The 25,050-nt window shown below is 45.7% G+C and overlaps 1 long non-coding RNA gene across 1 annotated transcript; it reads left to right on the plus strand.

Moving 5' to 3' along the window:
- Nucleotides 1-257: 257 nt before the first annotated feature.
- On the plus strand, nucleotides 258-17,527 carry LOC115473825. Its single transcript, XR_003942760.1, has 3 exons — nucleotides 258-336; nucleotides 4,165-4,170; nucleotides 17,512-17,527. It is a non-coding gene; the product is annotated as an uncharacterized LOC115473825 (long non-coding RNA).
- The last annotated feature ends 7,523 nt before the right edge of the window (nucleotides 17,528-25,050 follow it).

A 25,050-nucleotide genomic window follows, 5' to 3' on the forward strand; every position in this document is an offset into this window, starting at 1 on the left:
TTGGGAATTTTCTTAAATTTTATAGAAAAGCACAGGTTGAGTTCTAGAAAATCTATTGTAGCAGCCTTTAAGTACCTTCACAGTATGAACTGTGGGTAAATAGAGAATTGGAGAAAAACTTTATTTCATTTCTTTGAAGCCTTTTCTAAAAAGTGCAGTTAAGGCAAATGAACTGAAACTGAACTTTAACACTTACTGAAAGAATAACAAAATGAGACCCCCTTTTACTAAGTGGTGCTCACGTTTTTAGCGCTCGTTAAATGTTAGAGACGCCAATGCATTCCTATGGGCATCTCTAATGTTTAGTGTGCACCCAATTTTAGTGCGCGGTAATGAGTGAGCCTTAATAAATGACCCCCTGAGGGAGTCTTTTACTGAAGCTTGGCTTGAGTTATTTGCAGCAAGGCCCATTTTATTTCTATGGGCCCTGCTGCAGATAACTTGAGCTAAGGTTTAGTAAAAGACCCCCTAAATGTGTACCAGACTTTAAACCTGCTGTTAAGATGTTTAAAGGAAATCGAGAGCCAACATGGAGATATTGTACTCACAGCCAAAAATATAACCCGAAACAAGAAAAAACCACCCAGTTTAGAGGATATCACAACTACCAACAGACTCACTAAAGATGTCAGACTATTCTTACCGTAAATGATGGCTCACACCCTGAGGACTTGAATTGTCTCCTAATAAGTTTACTACCTAATGCTTTGGAAATCAGATGCAGTCAGCATGACTAGATTATTCCATGGAGACAGGAAGAACTCAGGAGGGGGGGGGGGGATGTGGTGAGTGAAACTGTTTTTATCCTTTAAACTCAGATTGTGAACTAAAAATAAGAAAATGTGTAGAATGACCCACCCAAGCTCTCTTCCAGACATACTTTGAGAGCTCAATGAGTTTTTGCTCTTTGTTGTTGTTAACACTAACTGAATGAAATTCTAACTGTGTAAAAACAAAACCAACAGCAACAACTGACAAGGTCTTAGGACTGTGAATCAACCGAGATCTCAGCCTGGATAAATGTTTGCCATAAAGAAGGCAAATAACAATTTATTTTATCTCTGTCCTTTAACTAAGAAGCAATAGAGAGGCTTTGTTGGAGTCTGACATGTGTTTAGCCTGTATGCCTCTCCTGTCTATGATGAGAGAGAAAACCAATAGCAGAGATTGTTTTCCACAATACTGTTTTGCAGTCACATCCCTGTACGGAGGTATTCTATCTGAAACCCTATTCTTTTGTTCCTGGCTTTAGATATAGAAAAGATTTTCAGTTCTGTTCTTATTGCTAATACTGATTTCCATAAACTTTAAAGAACATTAAAATAAATAATTTTCTTTGAAATAAATGGCTCTTTACCTCCAACAGAGTGGGTTCGTTAGTAGTAGTGGTATATTTGGAGGGGCATTTTCAAAAGGTCGTCCAAGTCAGAATTGGGGCGTCCTCACAAAGTCGCCCAAAATCAGGAAGGCATAATCGAAAAATAGTATGGACGTACTTAGACATTCCAAAATCGCAGCGCGAAACGACCAAATCAAGGACGTCCATAGTGTGGTAAAAAGGACATTTCTCACAGAACTGTAGAAGAAGGACGTCTGTCTTACAGAACCGCCATCCTTCGGCAGTTCTCCAAGAAACACATCCTTTTTTACTGTACTTTCCACTATGAATGTAAATTTATATTTCCCGTACCTGGATGTTCCGCAACTACATTCACTGTACTTGCGGAACATCGAGAAATATAAGGAATATTCATATTTTTTTAGTGTATATATGAAGAGGTTCGCACACTTGATAATGATCCATATAAGGAAGGCTCCACACATATGAACACGTACTAATCCATATAAGACCCCGGACACGTGATGACGGTCCTTGTATGTCATGGACATCCATGCGTCATGGTTGTCCACGTGCGGACCCATCATATATGAGCCAGGACATCCACGTGTGGACCTATCCATATATGGGACAGTCGTCCATATATGGAACTGTGCATGTAAGGACGTCCATCACGCATGGGCGTCCATATAAGGTGATGCACGATTTCCAATGGTTATTCACTGAGAAACATGTCTCTCAGATGTGAGCCGAACTTCATCGACGCTGAAAGTTTGTGCCTAGTGCACCTTTGCCTCAGGCACCGACGCACTCTTTTCATGCACCACCACCACCTGCCCCCCAGGACTGTCTCTATTCAAGCCTGGACTCAAATAAGAGACAGGTTGGAAAGGTAAATGTTTGTTTTCCCCCCCACCCCCGGTCCTGGGCTATCAGGTCCCCCTCCTGTAGCTACACATATAAGAGATCCCTCAGCAATGTAAGAGCTAACTGTAGTCTGCATTCAAGGGTAATCAGCGATATGTGCACATGCACATTCATTAATAGAATCAATGTACTAGAAAGGAAAAACATTCCCACATCCCTACAATACTGCACACAAACCGTACTCTGTCCTCATGTCCACCTCAATGACATCACCTATACCAATGTAATGTTCCCCCTCCCCCAATCAGTGTTGTGTGTCTCTCCAATTTGACTTCCAAATGAATTTGTGTGCTGAAGACAAGAAGGGCCATCCCCTAACTCCTGGTGTACAAACTTGCGTCTTGCAGATGTTTTGGCATTATGAGGGACCTCGAGTCCCTGAGGCGCAGGTTCCAGCAGATCCGGAGGGAGAGCCCCGACATTATAAGAACAGAGCGACAGCGCCTCAGGGCTCGACGTAAGTATTATAAACAGGGCACCTGTACTCATTTGTAAATGTGTTTATTTAAAAACTAGTAAGAAATGCCCGTTGCGGGAAAAAATGAAACGGGCGCTAGCAAGGTAATTTCCCGGCCACCATCCTCCCTCCCTCCCTTCTGAGTTCCAGAACCCCCCCTCCGTCCCTCCCTTCCGAGTTCCACCCCCCCTCTCCCTCCCTCCGTCACTTGGTTGCGAGTTTGTGATTAAAGTTTGCAGCGCTGCCCCCGCTGCTGTCACTGAATCTCTGGAACTCGTGCATTGTGCGTTTCCCACTCTGCCCTCTACGTCATCGCGTTTTGACGTGAGGGCGGAGGTACTCTGACTGCAGGCCCGTCCCACCCTCTGCGTCATCGCGTTTTGACGCGAGGGCGGAGCTACACTGACTGCAGGCCAAACCGGATATCTCGGGCGCCTCAAGTTTCCAGCTTGAGGCTTCATTGGAACGTTGGAGGTGCCTTTTATATATATAGATGCAAATATTGTGTACAATTTCAGTTTCCATGTGGCTAATAGGCAACTAGTAAGTCATAACACCTCTGTCCCTGATCAAGGCCTGAGGTTGCAGCTACCCCTCCCATGAGTGTGGCTACATATTCCAACTAACCTCCTCTGAGATGAATGAGATGACATGCCTCACTTCTGTATCCCCCTTTCTGGGGTGGAAACTGTTTCATGGTATTCCTGCCTGAGGTCCTACTCTTAGTGGATGTCATTGCCTCATATTAAAGTAATGTGCTTCCCCCTACCCCCCCCCCCCCCCCGTCACAACTCAAAATGCAAACATGCTGCTACTACTACTACTACTATTTAGCATTTCTATAGCGCTACAAGGCGTATGCAGCACTGCACAAACATAGAAGAAAGACAGTCCCTGCTCAAAGAGCTTACAATCTAATAGACAAAAAATAAAGTAAGCAAATCAAATCAATTAATATGTACAGGAAGGAGGAGAGGAGAGTATAGTAGTAGTAGAGTAGGTGGAGGCGAGTGGTTACAAGTGGTTACGAGTCAAAAGCAATGTTAAAGAGGTGGGCTTTCAGTCTAGATTTAAAGGTGGCCAAGGATGGGGCAAGACGTAGGGGCTCAGGAAGTTTATTCCAGGCGTAGGGTGCAGCGAGACAGAAGGCGCGAAGTCTGGAGTTGGCAGTAGTGGAGAAGGGAACAGATAAGAAGGATTTATCCATGGAGCGGAGTGCACGGGAAGGGGTGTAGGGAAGGACGAGTGTGGAGAGATACTGGGGAGCAGCAGAGTGAGTACATTTATAGGTTAGTAGAAGAAGTTTGAACAGGATGCGAAAATGGATAGGGAGCCAGTGAAGCGACTTGAGGAGAGGGGTAGTATGAGTAAAGCGACCCTGGCGGAAGACGAGACGGGCAGCAGAGTTTTGAACCGATTGGAGAGGGGAGAGGTGACTAAGTGGGAGGTCAGCAAGAAGCAGATTGCAGTAGTCTAAACGAGAGGTGACAAGAGTGTGGATGAGGGTTTTGGTAGAGTGCTCGGAAAGAAAGGGGCGGATTTTATGGATGTTGTAAAGAAAGAAACGACAGGTCTTGACGATCTGCTGGATATGAGCAGAGAAGGAGAGAGAAGAGTCAAAGATGACCCCAAGGTTTCGAGCTGAGGAGACAGGGAGAATGAGAGAGCCATCAACAGAAATAGAAAATGGGGGGAGTGGGGAGGTGGGTTTGGGGGGAAAAATAAGAAGCTCGGTTTTGGTCATGTTTAATTTCAGGTGGCGTTGAGACATCCAGACAGCAATGTCAGACAAGCATGCTGAAACTTTGGTTTGGATGCAAGGTGAGATATCAGGGGTAGAAAGGTAGATTTGGGAGTCATCAGCATAGAGATGGTAGGAAAAGCCATGGGATGAGATTAATGAACCAAGGGAAGAAGTGTAGATAGAAAAGAGGAGGGTACCAAGAACAGAACCCTGAGGTACGCCGACAGGCAGAGGGATAGAAGTAGAAGAGGATCCACCAGAGTGAACACTGAAGGTGCGGAGGGAGAGGTAGGAAGAGAACCAGGAAAGGACAGAGCTCTGGAATCCAAGTGAGGACAGGGTATCGAGGAGTATGCTGTGATTGACAATGTCAAAAGCAGCGGAAAGATCAAGAAGAATGAGGATGGAATAGAGAGCTCTGGATTTAGCCAGTAATAGGTCATTGGAGACTTTAGTAAGCGCAGTTTCGGTTGAGTGGAGAGGGCGAAAACCAGATTGTAGTGGGTCAAGAATAGCATGTGAGGAGAGAAAATCAAGGCAGTGGTGGTGAACAGCACGCTCAAGTAATTTGGAGAGAAAAGGGAGGAGGGAGATGGGTCAGTAATTAGAGGGACAAGTTGGGTCAAGTGAAGGCTTCTTAAGGAGAGGTGTGACCACAGCATGTTTAAAGGCAGCAGGGACAGTTGCAGTGGAAAGTGAGAGGTTGAGAATGTGACAGATAAAAGGAATAAGAGTAGGAGAGATGGCATTAAGAAGGTGGGTGGGAATGGGATCAGAGGAACAGGTGGTACATTTTGAGGAAGAAAGGAGAAGTGTAGTTTCCTCTATAGTAACTTCAGGAAAGGAGGAAAAGGAATGAGGGGAAGGAGAGAGAGGGGAACGGACTAGTGGAGGGAGAGGTGGCAAGGTAGAGAATTCAAGGTTTATCTTTTGAACCTTGTCGTGAAAGAATTCAGCAAGGATCTGAGGAGATAATGAAGGGGGAGTTGGGGGGAGGGGGCACCTTGGTGAAGAGAAGTCGAGGGTTAGAGCCAAGAGAGTTGGTCAGTTGGCTATAATAATCCTGTTTGGCGCGTAAAAGAGCAGATTGGAAGGAGGTCAGCATGAACTTAAAGTGTAAGAAATCAGCAAGGGCCCGAGATTTCCGCCAGAGGCGTTCGGCGGAGCGGGTACAGGAACGTAGGTAGCGGATATTAGAAGTCAGCCAAGGTTGGGGTTTTGTACGCCTTATAGGGCGGCTCATCAAAGGTGCAAGAGTGTCTAAGGCAGAGGATAGAGTATTGTTGTAAGAGGCTGTTGAGGCTGTTTCTTCTTACAACAATACTCTATCCTCTGCCGCAGTGCTGCCACCACCAGCAGACCCGTAGCCATCTCATACTGCTGGTGATTGAGTTCTTAAGAGGCTATTGGAGGGAGAGGAGAGGGGTGAATGATGTTGGGGAAAATTTTTTTTATATATAGTTTGTTCATATAATACAATTTTACACTTTTTGCACCTACCAGGGTCTGTGTGTGTACTTTGTGCACTACATATGTGGTATTATCAAGTGCTGGGGTTGATGTGAGAGGTTGCATGGCAGGTGAACTGTGACAGAGAAACTTTGGTACATATGTGTCATAAGTGTGGCCATACAGAAGGCCACCTGTTCCTTTCAAACTGCATGGCTATATGGTAAGGGGGGGAGGCTGGGTTGAGGAACAGAAATGCCCATCCAGCCTCTCCCCTCTTACCATAGAGCCCCACAGCACAGAGTTGTGTAAATAATAGGTATGTTGTCTAGCACTAGTGATCTGCCAAGTACAAACTTGCAGATAACCATAGGTAGCGCATAGACTATGTTTACTCTCTGATCAGCTGACACCCTTACCCACAACCAAACCACATTGGTGAGGGCCAGGAAGGAGCTACAAACAGCTGGATCACAGGGCTGTGCCAACATGGTTAGCGGGGTAAGCACCACAGGGGGCGCCTGCCTTCAAGGGCGCCGCTGCGGTGCTGCCCCACCATACCGCTCCCGCTGCTCCGCTTCCCACCTCCCACCTACCTTTAAAAAATATTTTGTGCAGCCGAGTTGCAGGTAGCGCCTCGTGTCTGCCCGGCTGCTTGTAAAACAAGTAAATCTCTTCTCCTCGTCATCGTCGGGCCTCACTGTGTCCCGCCCTCCTCTGAGGTAACTTCACTTCATAAAAGGGGACTGGGGTTCACCACATAAAGAAGGATGGAACCTAGTGGGGAGACACATGAAGTGCAAAGCGGGAGAAGAACTACCAGCTGTGCATACCCGTGAACCTGGTGAAAATAGAGGTAAGGTTTGAATGCAGAGAACATACAGAGAATGGAGAGTCCTTGACCATGAGGGATGCCCACATCCATTCTGAGGGCCTTTACCCCTCCCCCTCCCCCACCCCCACCCTACAGGCAGCCACAACTGAGTGTGTCCAATAGAGAACAAGACATCTGTACAATGAATTGTGTAGAACAATCATGGCTCTCAGAGTACAGTGTATTACAGTCCTCGGCTGTCTCTTGCAATCCCCTTGACCAGCTGTCCTACAAGATGCAAGAAGTGTTTTTTTGCACCTACATAGCAGAAATGGAAGAGGTGGCTGAGAGGTATGAGCTTACCTTGAACTTGTGGTGCAAGAATCTGTTGGCTCCAAGGGACCAGAGGCTGCCTGCTTCAACAAAGGAGAGAGAATGGGGGGCAGTGAGGAAGCGTATCTCACACAGCAAGGAGCTCCTGCAGGGTAGAGAATGGAGAGTTAGTCAGATGTAGAAAATGCAGAGTATATGCTAAGCTACTAGCTAACATCCAGTCTGAAACTTTTGGAAAGAAAAGGTACAAAGCCCACACCAGGGGCGTAGCCACGGGTGGGCCTGGGTGGGCCTGGGCCCACCCACTTTGGGCTCGGGCCCACCCAGCAACGGTGCAGAGAGAGACGCCGCGGCCAAAAGAATTCATCTGCTGCCGGCACCCTGCAGGCCTTCTTTCCTCCACCTCCCTCCCCCCCCCTCGGGCAGCGCAGTGTCTAACAATACAACAAAGCTGCACCGGGTCCGTCTTTCCTCCCGCTACGCTGCTGCCCTCCGGCTCCATCTTTGTTCTTCTGCTGCTTATCTGCAGCGAGCGTATCCGCGCGTTACCAGGCTGTCTGTATGCTGCCTGCGACTGCTTCCCCTGCGCTGGCCCCGCCTAAGGGGGCGGGGCCAGCGTAGAGGAAGCAGTCGCAGGCAGCATACAGACAGCCTGGTAGCGTGCGGATCCGCTGCAGATAAGCAGCAGAAGAACAAAGATGGAACCGGAGGGCAGCAGTGTAGCGGGAGGAAGGACGGACCCGGTGCAGCTTTGTTGTAGTGTTAGACTGCGCTGCCCGAAGGGGAGGGAGGGAGGTGGAGGAAAGAAGGCCTGTAGCCAGTGTGCCAGTGCTGGCTGGGGAAAGGGAGGGGAAAAACGTGCAGCACATGCTGGAGGGTGGTTGGTTTGTTTGTTTGTTTGTTTGTTTGTTTGTGTGTGGGTGGGGGGTGGAGACAGGAGCACTGTTGGGATGAGGGAGTGAGACAGGGTAGAGCTAGGTGGGGGGAGGGACGGAGAGATGCTGCAAGGGGAAAGAGAGGGAGAATTGTTGGATATGGGTGGGATGGGGAGAGGGAGGGAAAGGGCATGAGAGAAAAAAACGTGTTGCACATGGAAGTGGAAGGGAGAGATGAGAGGGGAAATGTTGAACATGGCATTGAGGCGAGGGAAAGGAAGGATGGAGAGATGGTGGTAGGTGGGGGGGAAGGGGGTAGAGAGAGATGTCAAACCAGGGGCTCAAGGCAAGGAGAGGGAGAAAAGTTGGACATGAAGGTGGAGAAGAGGAGAGGAAAGGAGATATGCACAAGTGGGGGAGGGGAGAAAGAGGGAAGATGGATCCAGGGAGGGGAGAAAGAGGGAAGCTGGATCCAGGGAGAGAAGATAGACAGTGGATGGTAGGGAAGAGAAAGGGAAAATGCTGGATAATGGGGGAGGGGAGAGAGATGGGACAGGAAGATGCTGGTGATGGGAGGTAAAAGGGATAGGGAAATATCAGGCTACAAGGTAGAAAGAGGGAACAGATGCTGGGCTGGAAGGGTGGAGGGAGGGAGACACTGGGAATGGGGGAAGCATGGGGAAAAGGCCCAGGGAGTGGAGATGGCAAGGAAAAAATGAGAGAATAGTGATCACAGGGGGGTAGAAATATGGTAATGGCTTGTAGATTGAAGATGGAAGGGAATGGAAGGCTGAGAAGGAGCGAGATGCGGAATGGGAGAGCTAGTGGGTGAAAGGAGATGGAAATGTGATAGATATCTGAAAAGTAAAAAGAAGGAAAAGATTTAGAAAGAGGATGAAATTTGAGTGTACAGAGGCAGAAAAGAAAAAAAAAAAAAAAAAGGAAAGAAAAGAGCTAAAATGGAAGGATCAATATTTCAGAGGTAGGTGTAGTGAGGAAATGAAACAACAGGAGAAAAAAGACAAATGGACAACCGCTTGAAGAATTAGCAGAAGACAGACAGGAAAGTGGGAAAGAGAAATTGGAACCAACATGATGGAAAAATAAAATGTCCAGACAATAAAGGTAGGAAAATCATTTTACTTTGAATATTTTAAATGGAATATGTTAACTTTGGGAAATGTGCATAGCGGATATCTTTTTATTGTGTTACGTAGAAAAGGAAATGCGCTTTTGTTTTGTTTTGGGGTTTTTTTTCTCCAGTGTTGCAGTACATGCTGAGGTTCCCAGTTCAATTTTGTATATATATTTGTATTTCTAATTTGTGATCCCTTGTTTTGTAATTTGTGACGGTCTGTCAGTGTGACTTTAAGGGCAGATGAGGAGAGGGAATTGGGGAAGGGGCTTTATTTTCTGCCCTGGTCACCAGCATGGCTAACGGCAGCCCTGACCCTTGCTGTAGCTAGTGGGGATTCCCAAGCCCTACTAGCTGGGGTCTCTTCTGAAGCTGGCCAGAGATGCCTTCTACTGAGCTTGGCAGATGGGGGCAGCATCCTGGAGCTACTGACAACTAAGCATGTATGGGGGTGCTGGCATCAGTGGCTCGAGGAGTTGCTGCTGCCTACTGGGCTTGGTGGAGAGGAGTTCTGGCCATCTTTACTGGAGGCCTTCAGCTGACAGAGATTGGGGATCCTCATCTGCTAAAGTATTTATATTTTGAATTGGGAAGTGCTGGGGGGGGGGGGGGGAGAGAAAAATTTTGTGCCCACCCACTTTGTGCTCAGGCCCACCCAAAATTGGCTGTCTGGCTACGCCACTGGCCCACACAACAGTTATCTTTCAAGAATTGGCAAAAAAGTCCCCCCCCCCCAAAAAAAAACAAACAAACAAACAAACAAATAAACAGGTATACAAAAGCATACAGTGGCAAAAACAAGGTTTACTATAACTGAAGCTAAAAGGCTTTGAAATACCACCCCAAAATCTAAAGAAAAACTTCTAAAGTGCAAGCACAGAGAAAGTCGTTTTAAAGAGGCACCAATAAAGGGAATGCAAACTTCCAAATTGAGAAGAGCAGCTGGGGACGTTTATCATTTTCACCCATTTTCACCCATTATCGAAATTAGGGCGTCCAAAACACAGAGCAGCTGGGGATGTCCATAGTTCCCTCACCCATAATTGAAATGAGGACGCCCAAATCAGCAGAGCAGCTGGGGATGTCCATAGTTCCCTCACCCATAATTGAAATGAGGACGCCCAAATCAGCAGAGCAGCTGGGGACATTTAGGGATTTTGTCAATAATCGAAATTAGGACTTCCATCTCGGGGACACCCATCGCGTTCTGACATGGGCATCCCTGGGGTAGTATTGAAGCGTCCTTCTCAGTATTTTTGAATCTTTGCATCGCATTGTTATCTTTGCATTGCATTGTTACAATGGCACCAAAGCAGGCACCCACCCGCAAGGGTAATTTCAGTGACCCTGAAATTGAACTGCTGATGCAGAAAATCCAGAGAAGGCATACACATCTCTTTGCTCCCACGGGCCAGAGGCTGGCTGCTACAACAAAGCAGAGAGAATGGAAAGCAGTAAGGGACCAGGTCAACGAGGTCTTCCACTGTGGCAGGGATGTGAAAGACTGCAAGTGGAAGTGGCACCGGCTGAGGCATGATGTGAGGAAGAAGGCTGGTGCCAACCTCCCCAGCAGATGACACTAATAACTTGACCCCCCCCCCCCCCCCCCACCCCAGTGCGTATCATTCATGGGCTGTTGCCCCAGGAGGGAATCCACGGCATTGGGTCCCAGGATACATCAACACAGCCTGAGGGCTCAGATAGGTTGACCATTAGGAAACTTGGGTATCTGCACTAGGGTTACCATATGTCTGGATTTACCCGGACATGTCCTCTTTTTGAGGGCATGTCCGGGCAACCGGGCGGGTTTTGCCAATCTGACCATTTGTCCGGATTTCTGGACAAACGGGCAGGCTGGTGGGCGGACGGCCCGCCCGCCAGCCTGCTCGTTTGTCCAGAAATCTAAACAAACAGGCAGATTACTAGCCTCCCCTCCCCTTACTTACTAGTGCCCTGGTGGTCTAGTGACCTCTTCCGCCTTTGGGGCAGGAAAGAGCCTCGCGAGACTTCAACTCTCGGCAGCCATTTTGAATCAGCGCCGAGATCACCAACAGGAAGGATGCATGCAGGGCAGTGCTCCGGGCAGGAAAGAGGGGGCTCTTTCCTGCCCCGAAGAAGTCACTAGACTGCCAGGGCAGTAGTAAGGTAAGGGGAGGGGGGTGACGGGGAGGGGGGGGCGAAGGGGAATGTGATGGGGGAGGGGAAATGTGACAGGAGGTGGAGTGAGGGTGTGACAGGGAGCGGAGCGAGGGTGTGAAAGAGGGCGGGGGTCTGTGGTGGGGGCGGGGCATTTGTCCTCCTTTTTGGGGGACAAAATATGGTAACCCTAATCTGCACTACACTCTGTTTTACACAAGTGGGGGACAGTTTGGTGCTCCTAAGTAGGGGAAGGGGTGAGAACACCACATGCAATACAAATCGCTATTCATTACAGACCATGACACAGGGAGTAGCCAGGTAGAGGGAGGAGGGGGAGGATTTCCAGCTATGTATGTGTAGGTTACCACTGTTTCACGGCTTTGGGGGCCTTCCCCACTCCCTCCTCTTTTCCCATCACCAAACTGTACAAATCTCCTTCCCACACCTCTGTGCTGTAGCCACTGTGTCCTCTGCACTCTTTCCACAGTTCTATGTCTACCCACCTGCCTGTGTGGCTCTCTTGCACATCAGTCTCTGAAGTACACTGCGCTCCTCGTCTCTAGTTCTGTGCCATGTACAATGACATTTTTGGCTTGCCTGCCAATCCCATTCCTCACCATCTCTTTGCTGGGTCTTTGCGTGTGGGGCTATGAATATGAATGCTAAAAAACAATTTTGACCAACACACTTCCTCCCCTTTTGCTATGCAGGTGATGACAGCCAGTCAGAGGCAGAAGCTGGCCCTAGTGGCCACCAGCCCCAGCACACTGAACAGCACACAGAGCAGCAAACCAGTGGGCCTGGAGGTGTGCCTGCACAAGAATGCATGCAGGACCAGCAGCGGAGGCTCTAACTCCACCACCTACAGCAGAGGCTCTCCCTCCACCACCTGCAGCCTTTTCCAATGGTGGCACAGAGGAAGAAGATGTAGAAGGGGGGCACATTCACAGCAGAGGCCATCCAGCCAGAGGAGGCAGCTACTGCGCCTTGCGACACAATTCACAATGGAGAAGGGTAGTTAGTGGGGTTCCTCAGAGGTCTGTGCTAGGACCGCTGATTTTTAACATATTTATAAATGATTTAGAGATGGGAGTAACTAGCGAGGTAATTAAATTTGCTGATGACACAAAGTTATTCAAAGTCATTAACTCGCGACAGGATTGTGAAAAATTACAGAAGGACCTTACGAGACTGGGAGACTGGGCGGCTAAATGGCAGTTGATGTTAATGTGAGCAAGTGCAAGGTGATGCATGTGGGAAAAAAGAACCCGAATTATAGCTACGTCATGCAAGGTTCCACGTTAGGAGTTATGGACCAAGAAAGGGATCTGGGTGTCATCGTCGATAATACACTGAAACCTTCTGCTCAGTGTGCTGCTGCGGCTAGGAAAGCGAATAGAATGTTGGGTATCATTAGGAAAGGTATGGAAAACAGGTGTGAGGATGTTATAATGCCGTTGTATCGCTCCATGGTGCGACCGCACCTTGAGTACTGTGTTCAATTCTGGTCACCGCATCTCAAGAAAGATATAGTAGAATTGGAAAAGGTGCAGAGAAGGGCGACTAAAATGACAGCGGGGATGGGACGACTTCCCTATGAAGAAAGACTAAGGAGGCTAGGGCTTTTCAGCTTGGAGAAGAGACGGCTGAGGGGAGACATGATAGAGGTATATAAAATATTGAGTGGAGTGGAACAGGTGGATGTGAAGCATCTGTCCACACTTTCCAAAAATACTAGGACTAGGGGGCTGCTGTCGTAGATGGGATGCTGGGCTCGATGGACCTTTGGTCTTTTCCCAGTGTGGCATTACTTATGTTCTTATGTACTAATTGCTGGGCCACAATGTGCACCTGGAAGATTACCGGTCCCAGAAATTGGAGCTGCAACAGGAAGCGCGACAGGTACAACGGGAAGCACTACAGGTGCAACAGGAAGTGGTACAGGCCCAACGGGAAGCAGTACAGCAGCTCCAATGGCTGGAGCACAGCATCGAGGGCCTATGCTGTGACCTGAAAGCACCTAGTACAGCCCTGATGCAGCAACAAGTGGCATCTACTTCCACCACTGCACAGCAGCCACCCACAAAGAAGAGGAGCTTGAGATCCTCAGCCCCTCCAGCCACCACATCAGCTCCCCTTCTGGGTCCTGTGCCTGCAAGGTGGCTGGACTTCCACAGGGCAGCCGAGGCAGTAGGCTGCCTTGTTGACACAGAGGAGGACAGTGGGAGCTCATCAGAGGAGGACTTTCAACAGAGTTCCCCTGCAGCACCAGCTGCAAAGGAACACGGTGGGAGGGTTAGGAGGGGATGGGGCATGCTGGGGGGTGGGAGGAAGGAGTGTGAGGGTTGGAGGGAGGGGAATATGCACAGAGCAGTCTTTGCCTGGCTCTGACCCCCAGCTGGTGTACACTCTGCTCTGCTCTGTGGGCGGGAGGTGGAGGGGGCTCCTCATCCTCTTTATCTGATGCCTGCTGTTGTGGTTGCTGTGGTTGTTCTGGGAGGGCCTGTCCTCTGCGCATTGCCAAATTATGTAGCATGCAGCAGGCCAGGAATATCTTTGCCACCTTTTGAGGGCTGTACAGGAGCTCCCCTCCAGAATGGTCCAGACATCGGAAACTGTTCTTAAGTTGTCCGAAGGTGCGCTCGATGATGCCACGTGTGGTCCAATGTCTACTGTTGTAGTTCTCCAACCCTGTGGGTGCACTATGGGGGTCATGAGCCAACTCCGCTGTGGGTAGCCTCTATCACATAAGTACATAAGTACATAAGTAGTGCCATACTGGGAAAGACCAAAGGTCCATCTAGCCCAGCATCCTGTCACCGACAGTGGCCAATCCAGGTCAAGGGCACCTGGCACGCTCCCCAAACGTAAAAACATTCCAGACAAGTTATACCTAAAAATGAGGAATTTTTCCAGTCCATTTAATAGCGGTCTATGGACTTGTCCTTTAGGAATCTATCTAACCCCTTTTTAAACTCCGTCAAGCTAACCGCCCGTACCACGTTCTCCGGCAATGAATTCCAGAGTCTAATTACACGTTGGGTGAAGAAAAATTTTCTCCGATTCGTTTTAAATTTACCACACTGTAGCTTCAACTCATGCCCTCTAGTCCTAGTATTTTTGGATAGCGTGAACAGTCGCTTCACATCCACCCGATCCATTCCACTCATTATTTTATACACTTCTATCATATCTCCCCTCAGCCGTCTCTTCTCCAAGCTGAAAAGCCCTAGCCTTCTCAGCCTCTCTTCATAGGAAAGTCGTCCCATCCCCACTATCATTTTCGTCGCCCTTCGCTGTACCTTTTCCAATTCTACTATATCTTTTTTGGGGAGAAGCAGGATGAGAAAGATGAGTGTGTATTGTTTGGAGTGGGTACCTTGTGGAGGTGGAGGGGGGGGGGAATAGTGGGTTGTGGAGTGAGCTGGAGGGAGACAGTGCTGAGGGTTGCCCGGTGGAGGAGGTATAGTTTGGGCAGATCCATGCTGCACTTACCTAGGAGCCATCCGCCGGTGATCTCCCCTCGGTCAAACCTGCGGAAGATTCCTGAGTGCTTCAATATATAGGCGTCATGGGTGGAACCTGAGTATCGGGCACACACGTGTAGAATATCTCCCTGGGTGTCACACACAACTTGCATATTGAGTGAGTGGAATGCTTTCCTGTTCCTATAAGTGGCCTCTCGTGCCCGGGGGGTTCTGAGTGCGACATGTGTGCAGTCAATGGCGCCTATGACCGAGGGGAAGCGAGCTACAGCTTAGAAGTCAGCCATGTTGTTCTGCAGGGCCTGGGGGTTGGTGGGGAAGGTGATGTACTCAGAGGTGTGGGTAAGGAAGGCATCAAGGAACTGGGTGAGTCTGTTAGAAATGGAAGCCATGTTCACAGATAGGACAGACTGGAAACTCCTAGTGGCCAGAAAAGATAGAGAAGCAGTGATCTTTAGGTGCACAGGGATGGGGTTGTTCCTACGGGTTCTGGGCTGCAGGAGAGGTTGGAGCTGGTCACAAAGGTGCTGAATGGCAGTCCTATCAAAGCGGTACCTAGTGATACACTGCAGGCCAGTGAGGTCTAGGAAACTGCTCTGGAGCCTGAAAACTCTGGGGCGTGAGTACCTCCTGTGGTGCCTCCCCTCTTCCTCAAACATGTAAGCCACCAGTGTATTTAGTTCCTCCATTTTCCCACACTACAGGTGCAATGCAGTGATACCAGTGCTCACCTCTCCCTACCAACCTGGTGAAACACAGCAGCAACGAACAGAAGCTGACACTCACTCTTCCACCACCGACAAACAATGCAGTCACACACAGCAGAGCCACACTGCAAGAACTCTCTAACCCACTACAAACTCTCCTGCCACACCTTCTAGCCACTCACTTTCCAAGCAGCAAATGACAGTCTTCACAAACACGCTGCAGCAGTACACAGGACAAAGAGACAAGCAGAAACAACAAACAGGTAAGGGAATGAAATATGAACTTGGGGACAGTGAATGGAGACAGATAGGGGGAGGGGATGGGGGAGATAGAGGAAGGAGTAGTGGTGTCTGGGTTTGGGGGCTAGAAAGGGTATGGAAAGCTGAAAAGGTAAAACACAAAAGAGGCAGGTGAGGGTGAAAACTCTCCGACTAGGGGACACAGACAAATGTAACAGGTACTCAACAAACTCTCAGCTTTCTCTCCAAACAACGATTCAGCTTTCTCTCCCAAAAATGATCTCGTCACTCTCCAACGCCACAAAATTGCTAATGGGTCTAAAACGACTTCCCCCTTACCCTGTTCGCATTAAATTTCAGGTCTAACTAAGGACGCCCATGTTCCCACCCATGCAAAACCATTTCGCATGTATATGTGTTTGATTATTCAGCTCTGTAAATAATGTAATTAGTGTTTAATTAAAAGGACTTCTTGATTTTATTGTGTTACTGGAAAAGAACTACCTTGTTGACAATTGTACTAATAGAAGAGTTTGAATCATTTGCCAAGGTAAAGAAATATATTGAATTTTATGGAGCATAAACAAATCGATTTTTGAGAATAACACCATTGTAAAAGGCGCATGTGTATGTGAATTATTAGCAAGTGTAACTATTAATCTATTGTTACATATGAAGAAATTCTTTATGCTGGTTAAGCAGCTAAGACTGCTGCATTAGTGTTAAATATACTCCGCATTTCCCATTCTTTAGTGTTGCCTTCTCCATTGTCACCTCTCCAGAAAGTCTCCTAAGCCCCAGGAGGAAGCACTGTAATTGGAAATTTTGGAGGTCTTTTACTAAAGCTTAGCTCGAGTTATCTGCAGCAGGGCCCAAAGGAATAAAATGGGCCCTGCTGCAGATAAATTGAGCTAAGCTTTAGTAAAAGACCCTCTAGATTTTGGAGACAGGCTAGGTGCATTTGCATGTTGACAGTGCCTGGAACCTCATCCTGGCCAGATGATGTTTCAGATCTCTTGCTTTACTTTAGCGTTACCTCCGTTTGTCAGTGAGAGACATCGAAGGTAAAGGGGGGATGATTTATATTTTGTTTTATTCATAATTTGTTTGAAATTCTCACATGATTGGTGCAATTCCAAAATTGTCCAGCACTTACAGAGAAATTATGTGCTACTTGTCTGGTCTCTAAGCAATACCTGTAAAGATCAGCCAAAGGACACAAATCCCATACCATTAGGACTTCTTCTGACTTTGCAAATGGATTTTATCCAACTATCCATATGTCAAAGGTCTGAATATTGTATTTATTTTCAGGCTGAGTAAGTAGTGAAAACAGCTAATGCAATCCTTTATCCTTTCCTAAGGAATCATAATGTGACTCTCTAGAGATAGGGGCATTCCTTTTTATAGTCAAACAGGTAGTAAAAACATTTTGGCATAAAGCATCAGTTTCACATCTTGTACTACAATTGAGACTCAGAGAAAATAGAGGGGTCCTTTTACTAAGCCGCATAAAGCTGTACGTGCGCCTAATGTGCACCAAAATGGAGTTACCACCCGGCTGTCACATGGCTCTTGCGGTAATTTCAATTTTGGCGTGCGTCTGATACGCATGTCTAAAAAATCATTTTTATTTTTGGATGCGCATCAAGTGGCATTTGACACACGTGGGTCATTACCGCCTGTTTACCATGTGAGTCTTTACCGCTAGGTCATTGGCTTGCAGTAAGGTCGCAGACCCAAAATGGACGTGCGGCAATTTTTATTTTTCCGCACGTTCATTTTTGGCAAACATTTTTAAAAGGCCTTTTTTATAGGCACGCTGAAAATGGATTGGCTGGCACACAAAACCCAAGCCATTTTTCAGCGCACCTTAGTAAAAGGACCCCAGAAGGAACAAAATGGAATACTGAAGATTGAAGATAACCGGATTACAAGAAAGTGGATTAAAATTGGATTCAAGGCTTGCCATTAGCTCTTCAGAACATGTACTGCTATCAAGTGAAAATGGGTACTTTCCAGGTTCTCTCACTAAACAGTGACATCTGTGTGAACATTTAGGAAGCAGCATTTATCAAAAGACACTTTAAAGAGATGGGTGAAGATTTCAACATAGGCTTGAAGATCTGCAATCAGATGCAGAACCAAAATCTAGATGGACTCTTGTCATAAAGGACTGAGAGGGAACTGATTCTATCATAAAAGTTATACTAACAGTAGGAGGCATTGCCTTGTGTTTGTGTTTTACTTAAGTATTCACTTGTTGATTGCCGCCAGACTCTCAGCTGACTAAATAATCTCTAAGTCATGTAGTGCTTAACCATCTTTAATCTTACTGTCTGTATTATATGTTGTGGTTAGAGAGAAAAGTTTGTACTGTGGGAGAATCTGTCATTATCAGCTACAATGTGAAACTCCAAATTTCTCATTGTTAGTAATGGTATATAATTTTGCACCTATCGCTGCTAATGCTGTCGATGAATAGGAGCTGTGTGTCCAGAAAAACTTTGGCTATAGGATTTAAGGGAATCCACTCAATTATCTAATAGATTGAATTTATGGTAAGGTTTTACTTGGTGTGAGAGAGAGTCATTTACTCAGGTAAATGAGATGCCTGAGAACAATATCCACCAGAAACAGTATATATTGAAGATTTTTAAGGTTATGAAGTTGTTAACATCTATTACGTTGCCTTGACTGGAGTCACTTTATGCTGCTCCAGAAAAGAAAAGTGTTGCACTAGGCGACTGCCTAGTCTAGCCTAATTTTATTTGCTTTATCTTTTACCATTTATGAGATGGTTTGCTAGATCTCTAATGCTAGGACTATTTAGGACTATTGTCCGATTAATAAGCTTTTTGTAAGTAGAGATGCCACTAACTGTTTGTTGAACATCTTGTCCCTAGTCAATCGAATTTAATAGTGTTTTTCCCTTGACTTTGGGAAAGCCCCTTGACTCTCAGTTGCCTCAGATACAAGATAAATACCTGCATATAATATGTAAACCACAGAAAGATGGGATATCAAATACCATTCCTTTATCCTTTTTCCTATGAAATCTGTATTGCATAAGTAAGAAATTATGCATATAACAGAGTACTTGAAGCCTATCATGTTACTTGTTATGCAAATATATTTACACCAATCCACATTTCTTGTATGATAGAATTTAGAAAAGAATATCAGTAAGTGTAGGTTACTGGGATATTTATAAGAAAGGATGACAGTCCTGTAAAAATTAAGTTGTTAAATTTTAATAATACTTTATTAGAGTTTCTAAGACTTATACATTAAGGACTGGTGAACAAATTACTTATGAAATGTTTTCCCAGAGTCTTAGAATTTATTTTAGGTTCTCAATTTACAATGGAGTGTCACGTAAACAATCTAAGAGGAAAAAGTATTTTATAGCTATATCAGCTAAGGGTAATTAGATCTTTCTCTTTTCAGTACATTTTTGCCTATTGGTTTAAGCTATAGATATCACAAATTGATTATTGTAGCTCATTGCATATAGGTATGCATAAGAACTTTACAATAGGTTACAGCTCCTGCAGAATACTGTGAAAAGACTGATATATGGATGTAGGGAATTTGATTCTCTAACCTCTTTATTTAGAGATCAGTATTAGCTGTCAGTTGTTTGTGAATAGAGTCCAAGATTGCATGCCTAGTGTTCCATTTATTAGTGGTTGTTGTCCTTATGCCTATACTCATTTATTGACCACCCTTGCTGCTTAGTCTTTTTCTTGTTTTGGTCTATCAAGTAAAATGTGGAATTCGATTCCAATTTAAATTCTGGATTTATCTAACTAGTTGATATTTCAGAAAGCTGAAAAAACTTTCTAGTAAACATTTAAAATCTGTTTAGTAAGTTTACTTTGTAATCTGCTCTGATTTCATGTTGACATAAATGGGATATAAATGCTGAGAATAGAATGGAATGTGAACAGTGAGATTGATAGAATTGTCAGAATGAGGAGACAGTTTGCCCTTTACAATTGAAAAAATTGAACTGTATCCTTAATGGATGAAAACAGCTGTTACAATAAATGAGACTGTTAAAGGTAGCAGCATTATTGCTTTACAGTAGATTGAGATTTTGTGCTGGCCTCTCAAGAAGAAGGTGTGCGCCTTAATTGGCGAGGAACATTGCACTTTCAGACAGTACAGATGAAACTCAGTTTTATATAGATGACAGTAGAGGATTTGATAAGGGTGATTATAGCATGTTATAGTTTTTGGAGTTAGAGATACGTTTTTGAAACTAGGAAGTAGTTATAATACATATTTTGATTGTAGGATATTGTTTAAGTGCTCACATGAAGAAATTAGCTTTAGTAAGTTTTCTAACAGGTTAGCCCATGTGATGTGATGAAAGAATGATACTATGTAGAGTCACAAGGCCCTTATGATGGATGTTGTCAAAAATGATTCCTACAGAATATCATATTGACAAGAGGAGGCAATTGTGGATCTGAAAAATATAGGGTTAACATTTTTAGGGCCTTGTTTACTAAGCCACGCTGTAGGCGTGCCATGGTTTTTAGCGCACGCTATTGCTAGAGACACCCATATGAATATTTGGGTATCTCTAGTGTTAGCGAATGCTAAATTTTAGTGCATGCTAAAACGCTAGCCAATGTAACGCCAATTTTCAAAAGAGGTTCCAGGGGAGATCCAGGAAATTATAGACTGGTGAGTCTGACGTTGGTGCCAGGGAAAATGGTAGAGGCTATTATTAAAAACAAAATTACAGAGCACATCCAAGGACATGGATTACTGAGACCAAGTCAGCAAGGCTTTTGTGTGGGGAAATCTTGCCTGACCAATTTACTTCAATTCTTTGAAGGAGTAAACAAACATGTGGACAAAGGGGAGTCGGTTGATATTGTGTATCTGGATTTTCAAAAGGCGTTTGACAAGGTACCTCGCTAATTACTCCCATCTCTAAATCATTTATAAATATATTAAAAAGCAGCGGTCCTAGCACAGACCCCTGAGGAACCCCACTTGTGAATACTGCCCATTTAACCCCACTCTCTGTTTCCTATCCTTCAACCAGTTTTTAATCCACAATAGGACATTTCCCCTATCCCATGACCCTCCAGTTTCCTCTGTAGCCTTTCATGAGGTACCTTGTCAAACGCCTTTTTAAATCCAGATACACAATATCAACTGGCTCCCCTTTGTCCACATGTTTGTTTACTCCTTCAAAGAATTGAAGTAAATTGGTCAGGCAAGATTTCTCCACACAAAAGCTGTGCTGACTTGGTCTCAGTAATCCATGTCCTTGGATGTGCTCTGTAATTTTGTTTTTAATAATAGCCTCTACCATTTTCCCCAGCACCGACGTCAGACTCACCGGCCAGCACTGGACTTCGGCTGACGGGGGTTGGGGTCCCCCGTCAGCACAGGTACTGGACGGCGGCGGGGGACGGTTTTCGCTGAGAAGGGGGGTCGACTGGGTCGAGGAAAGGGGGGGTGAAAACGGAGGGACGGCAGAGTCTGGAACAGCGAGGGAGGGAGAGTGGGGGATGGCCTTGCTAGCGCCCGTTTCCTTCCCTTTTGAAACGGGCATTTTTTACGAGTTTTTTATGATTTTTAACCGTGAAAATGATCACTCACCACTTGCCATACTGACAGAAATTGTCAGCAATATTCTTAGAAACAAATTGCTATATATTGTAAAATAAGATAGCAGATGTAAATTCTCAAAGTGGACATATGCCAAACACTAAAATGAAAATAAAATGATTTTTCTCTACCTTTGTTGTCTGGTGACTTTCTTTTTCTGATCATTGATAAAATATATTTTCACATATCACAGACTCTTCCCTATCCAAGGAGAATCTTTTATATAAAAACAAACACACAAAAAAAAACCAATCAGATTTTCACTTACCAGCTCTTCTACACTACGTCAGCTAAACTTCCTCTGAAACTACTGTTAGAACCATCAGCCAATGAAATGGCTTTTAGCTGTAGCTATCGGATTACCTGATAATTATGCAAACATCATTGCAGTCATGCCCTCCTCTCAGTGTACAAGCTCAGAGAAAAAAAACTTTGAACAACTTACAGATTTTAACAATTACACTATTTAGTTTTTATTTCTCCCCAGTCTCACTTGCACACCTCCCTCCAAACCTGGCTGTTCTCTTTAATTTGAATGTTGTTCAAGCTCACCCTGAATGAGGAGTTCGTCCCACACCAAAGACATAAATAGCACTGGTTGTATTCTTTCAAACAACTTCAGCAGAGCCTGCCTACCTCAGTGAGCACTGTGGTTGAAGAGGGGAGGGCAGGGGAGAGAGGAGAATCACAACTTCAGGTAAAACATTTTGCAAGTGAGCTGACCTCAGGAAATGGTAGGTGCCCTCCAGAGGTCGGCGCCCCCCTGTGGTGCTTACCCCACTTACCATGTTAGCACGGCCCTGGCCTTTAGATTATATGGTATATTGTGTGATTTATTTAGTGTTTGCTTCTAAGAAAGTAATGAAATGTAATTGAAACTCTGTAAAGGGGTTGCTTTTTTGTTATCTTAATTAGAATAACTGGCTATAAATTAAGAGTATAAATGTTGAGTTGTGCTAGGCGTGGGCAGGAGTTGGGGAGGGTGGGTGGGAATGAAGACTAAACTAGGCCCTATTGTGCCTTCTAGAGTCTATCTGTTAATGCTGTAGGCTGAACTAGCTAAGCTGTGCTGCAAACTAAAGTTAAAACTCTAAACTGGGGTTTCCTGTAACTATCAGCTCTGTATTCCTTTATTTCAACTGGCTAAGCTGTGCTGCAAACCAAAGTTAAAGCTCTGTACTGGGGTTTCCTGTAACTGATTCTATGGTAAACTCTAGATTAGTCCCTTAACTGCTAGCCTATGGAACTGTAATAGAGACTTTTAAATATTAAACAAAGAAAACTCTATTCAATAAACTGCCTTTGCTAAATAAGTAGAGTAACTTAAAAATAAAGACACTGAGATAGCCTATTTAACTCTAAGTCTATCTTTCCCAAGTTTAAAATCAATTTCCCAGCAAATAACTTACCAATGAAGTTCAGTCCTGCCCCGGAAGTCCTCACAGCACCTCTCTTTTGCTACCCTTGTTAAGGTTCAATTGGGGTGGGGGAGGTATTTTTCACTGGAATATAGATATTTTTAATTGACCAGTTTTCTCTAATACTGAGGCAAACATTCACTAACCACTGTACAATTGGTGGAGAGCTGTGTTCTTTTGGCCTCATGGTTGGCCACAATCCTGTTTTGCCTTCAGCTTCTTTTTTTATGTAAGGAGGAGTTTGATGCTGATGAAAATTTCTCCTAAAGTTGTAAAGTTGTTTATATGATAAGTCATTTGTATGGAGTGAATTTATGTTGCCTTACCTTCTGCCTATGGAAATACATTGTAAGTAAATGCTTAAGTAAATGTAAGTAGAGAAGCAATTTTAAGCAACTATGGGGTCCTTTTACAAAGCGGGCTTACTGCTTGCTACTAGGGAAATACCGCTGGGCTACTGCAGCAGTTCGGCGGTAGTTCCCACCCCCAATGCGTGTCATATCCAGTGTATACCCGGCGGTAATCGGGCAGTCCGTGTGCTGCCCAGTTACCACCAAGTTAGCATGGGAGCCCTTACCGCCACCTCAGTGGTTAGCGGTAAGTGCTCCCCCCCCCCCCCCCCCCCACGAAATAGCTGTGCGCAAATGCTTCACTTTCCGCATGGCCATTTCCAGAAAAAAACAGGCCATTTTTTAATGGGCCAGGAAATGGGCATGCACAAAAATTAAAACTAGCGCATGCCTATTTACGGCCTGAGCCCTTACCACTAGCCACTAGCGGTAAGAGCTCATGTGCTATCTGCTGCTCATTACCTCCGGGAGCACTACTACTACTACTACTACTATTTAGCATTTCTATAGCGCTACAAGGCATATGCAGCGCTGCACAAACATAGAAGAAAGACAGTCCCTGCTCAAAGAGCTTACAATCTAATAGACAAAAAATAAAGTAAGCAAATCAATTAATGTGAACGGGAAGGAAGAGAGGAGGGTAGGTGGAGGCAAGTGGTTACAAGTGGTTACGAGTCAAAAGCAATGTTAAAGAGGTGGGCTTTCAGTCTAGATTTAAAGGTGGCCAAGGATGGGGCAAGACGTAGGGGCTCAGGAAGTTTATTCCAGGCGTAGGGTGCAGCGAGACAGAAGGCGCGAAGTCTGGAGTTGGCAGTAGTGGAGAAGGGAACAGATAAGAAGGATTTATCCATGGAGCGGAGTGCACGGGAAGGGGTGTAGTGGAGAGATACTGGGGAGCAGCAGAGTGAGTACATTTATAGGTTAGTAGAAGAAGTTTGAACAGGATGCGAAAACGGATAGGGAGCCAGTGAAGGATCTTGAGGAGAGGGGTAGTATGAGTACGCTTTACTCATACTACCCCTCTCCTCAAGATCCTTCACTGGCTCCCTATCCGTTTTCGCATCCTGTTCAAACTTCTTCTACTAACCTATAAATGTACTCACTCTGCTGCCCGTCTCATCTTCCGCCAGGGTCGCTTACCCTGGCGGAAGATGAGACGGGCAGCAGAGTTTTGAACCGACTGGAGAGGGGAGAGGTGACTAAGTGGGAGGCCAGCAAGAAGCAGATTGCAGTAGTCTAAACAAGAGGTGACAAGGGTGTGGATGAGGGTTTTGGTAGAGTGCTCGGAAAGAAAGGGGCAGATTTTACGGATGTTGTAAAGAAAGTAACAACAGGTCTTGGCAATCTGCTGGATATGAGCAGAGAAGGAGAGAGAAGAGTCAAAGATGACCCCAAGGTTTCAAGCTGAGGAGACAGGGAGAATGAGAGAGCCATCAACAGAAATAGAAAACGGGGGGAGCAGGGAGGTGGGTTTGGGGGGGAAAATGAGAAGCTTGGTTTTGGTCATATTTAATTTCAGGTGGCGTTGAGACATCCAGACAGCAATGTCAGACAAGCACGCTGAAACTTTGGTTTGGATGCAAGGTGAGATATCAGGGGTAGAAAGGTAGATTTGGGAGTCATCAGCATAGAGATGGTAGGAAAAGCCATGGGATGAGATTAATGAACCAAGGGAAGAAGTGTAGATAGAAAAGAGGAGGGTACCAAGAACAGAACCCTGAGGTACGCCGACAGGCAGAGGGATAAAAGTAGAAGAGGATCCACCAGAGTGAACACTGAAGGTGCGGAGGGAGAGGTAGGAAGAGAACCAGGAAAGGACAGAGCCCTGGAATCCAAGTAATTTGGAGAGAAAAGGGAGGAGGGAGATGGGCCGGTAATTAGAGGGACAAGTAGGGTCGAGTGAAGGCTTCTTAAGGAGAGGTGTGACCACAGCATGTTTAAAGGCAGCAGGGACAGTCACAGTGGAAAGTGAGAGGTTGAGAATGTGACAAATAAAAGGAG

Source organism: Microcaecilia unicolor, chromosome 7 (assembly GCF_901765095.1).
Source record: "Microcaecilia unicolor chromosome 7, aMicUni1.1, whole genome shotgun sequence".
Lineage (NCBI taxonomy): Eukaryota > Metazoa > Chordata > Amphibia > Gymnophiona > Siphonopidae > Microcaecilia > Microcaecilia unicolor.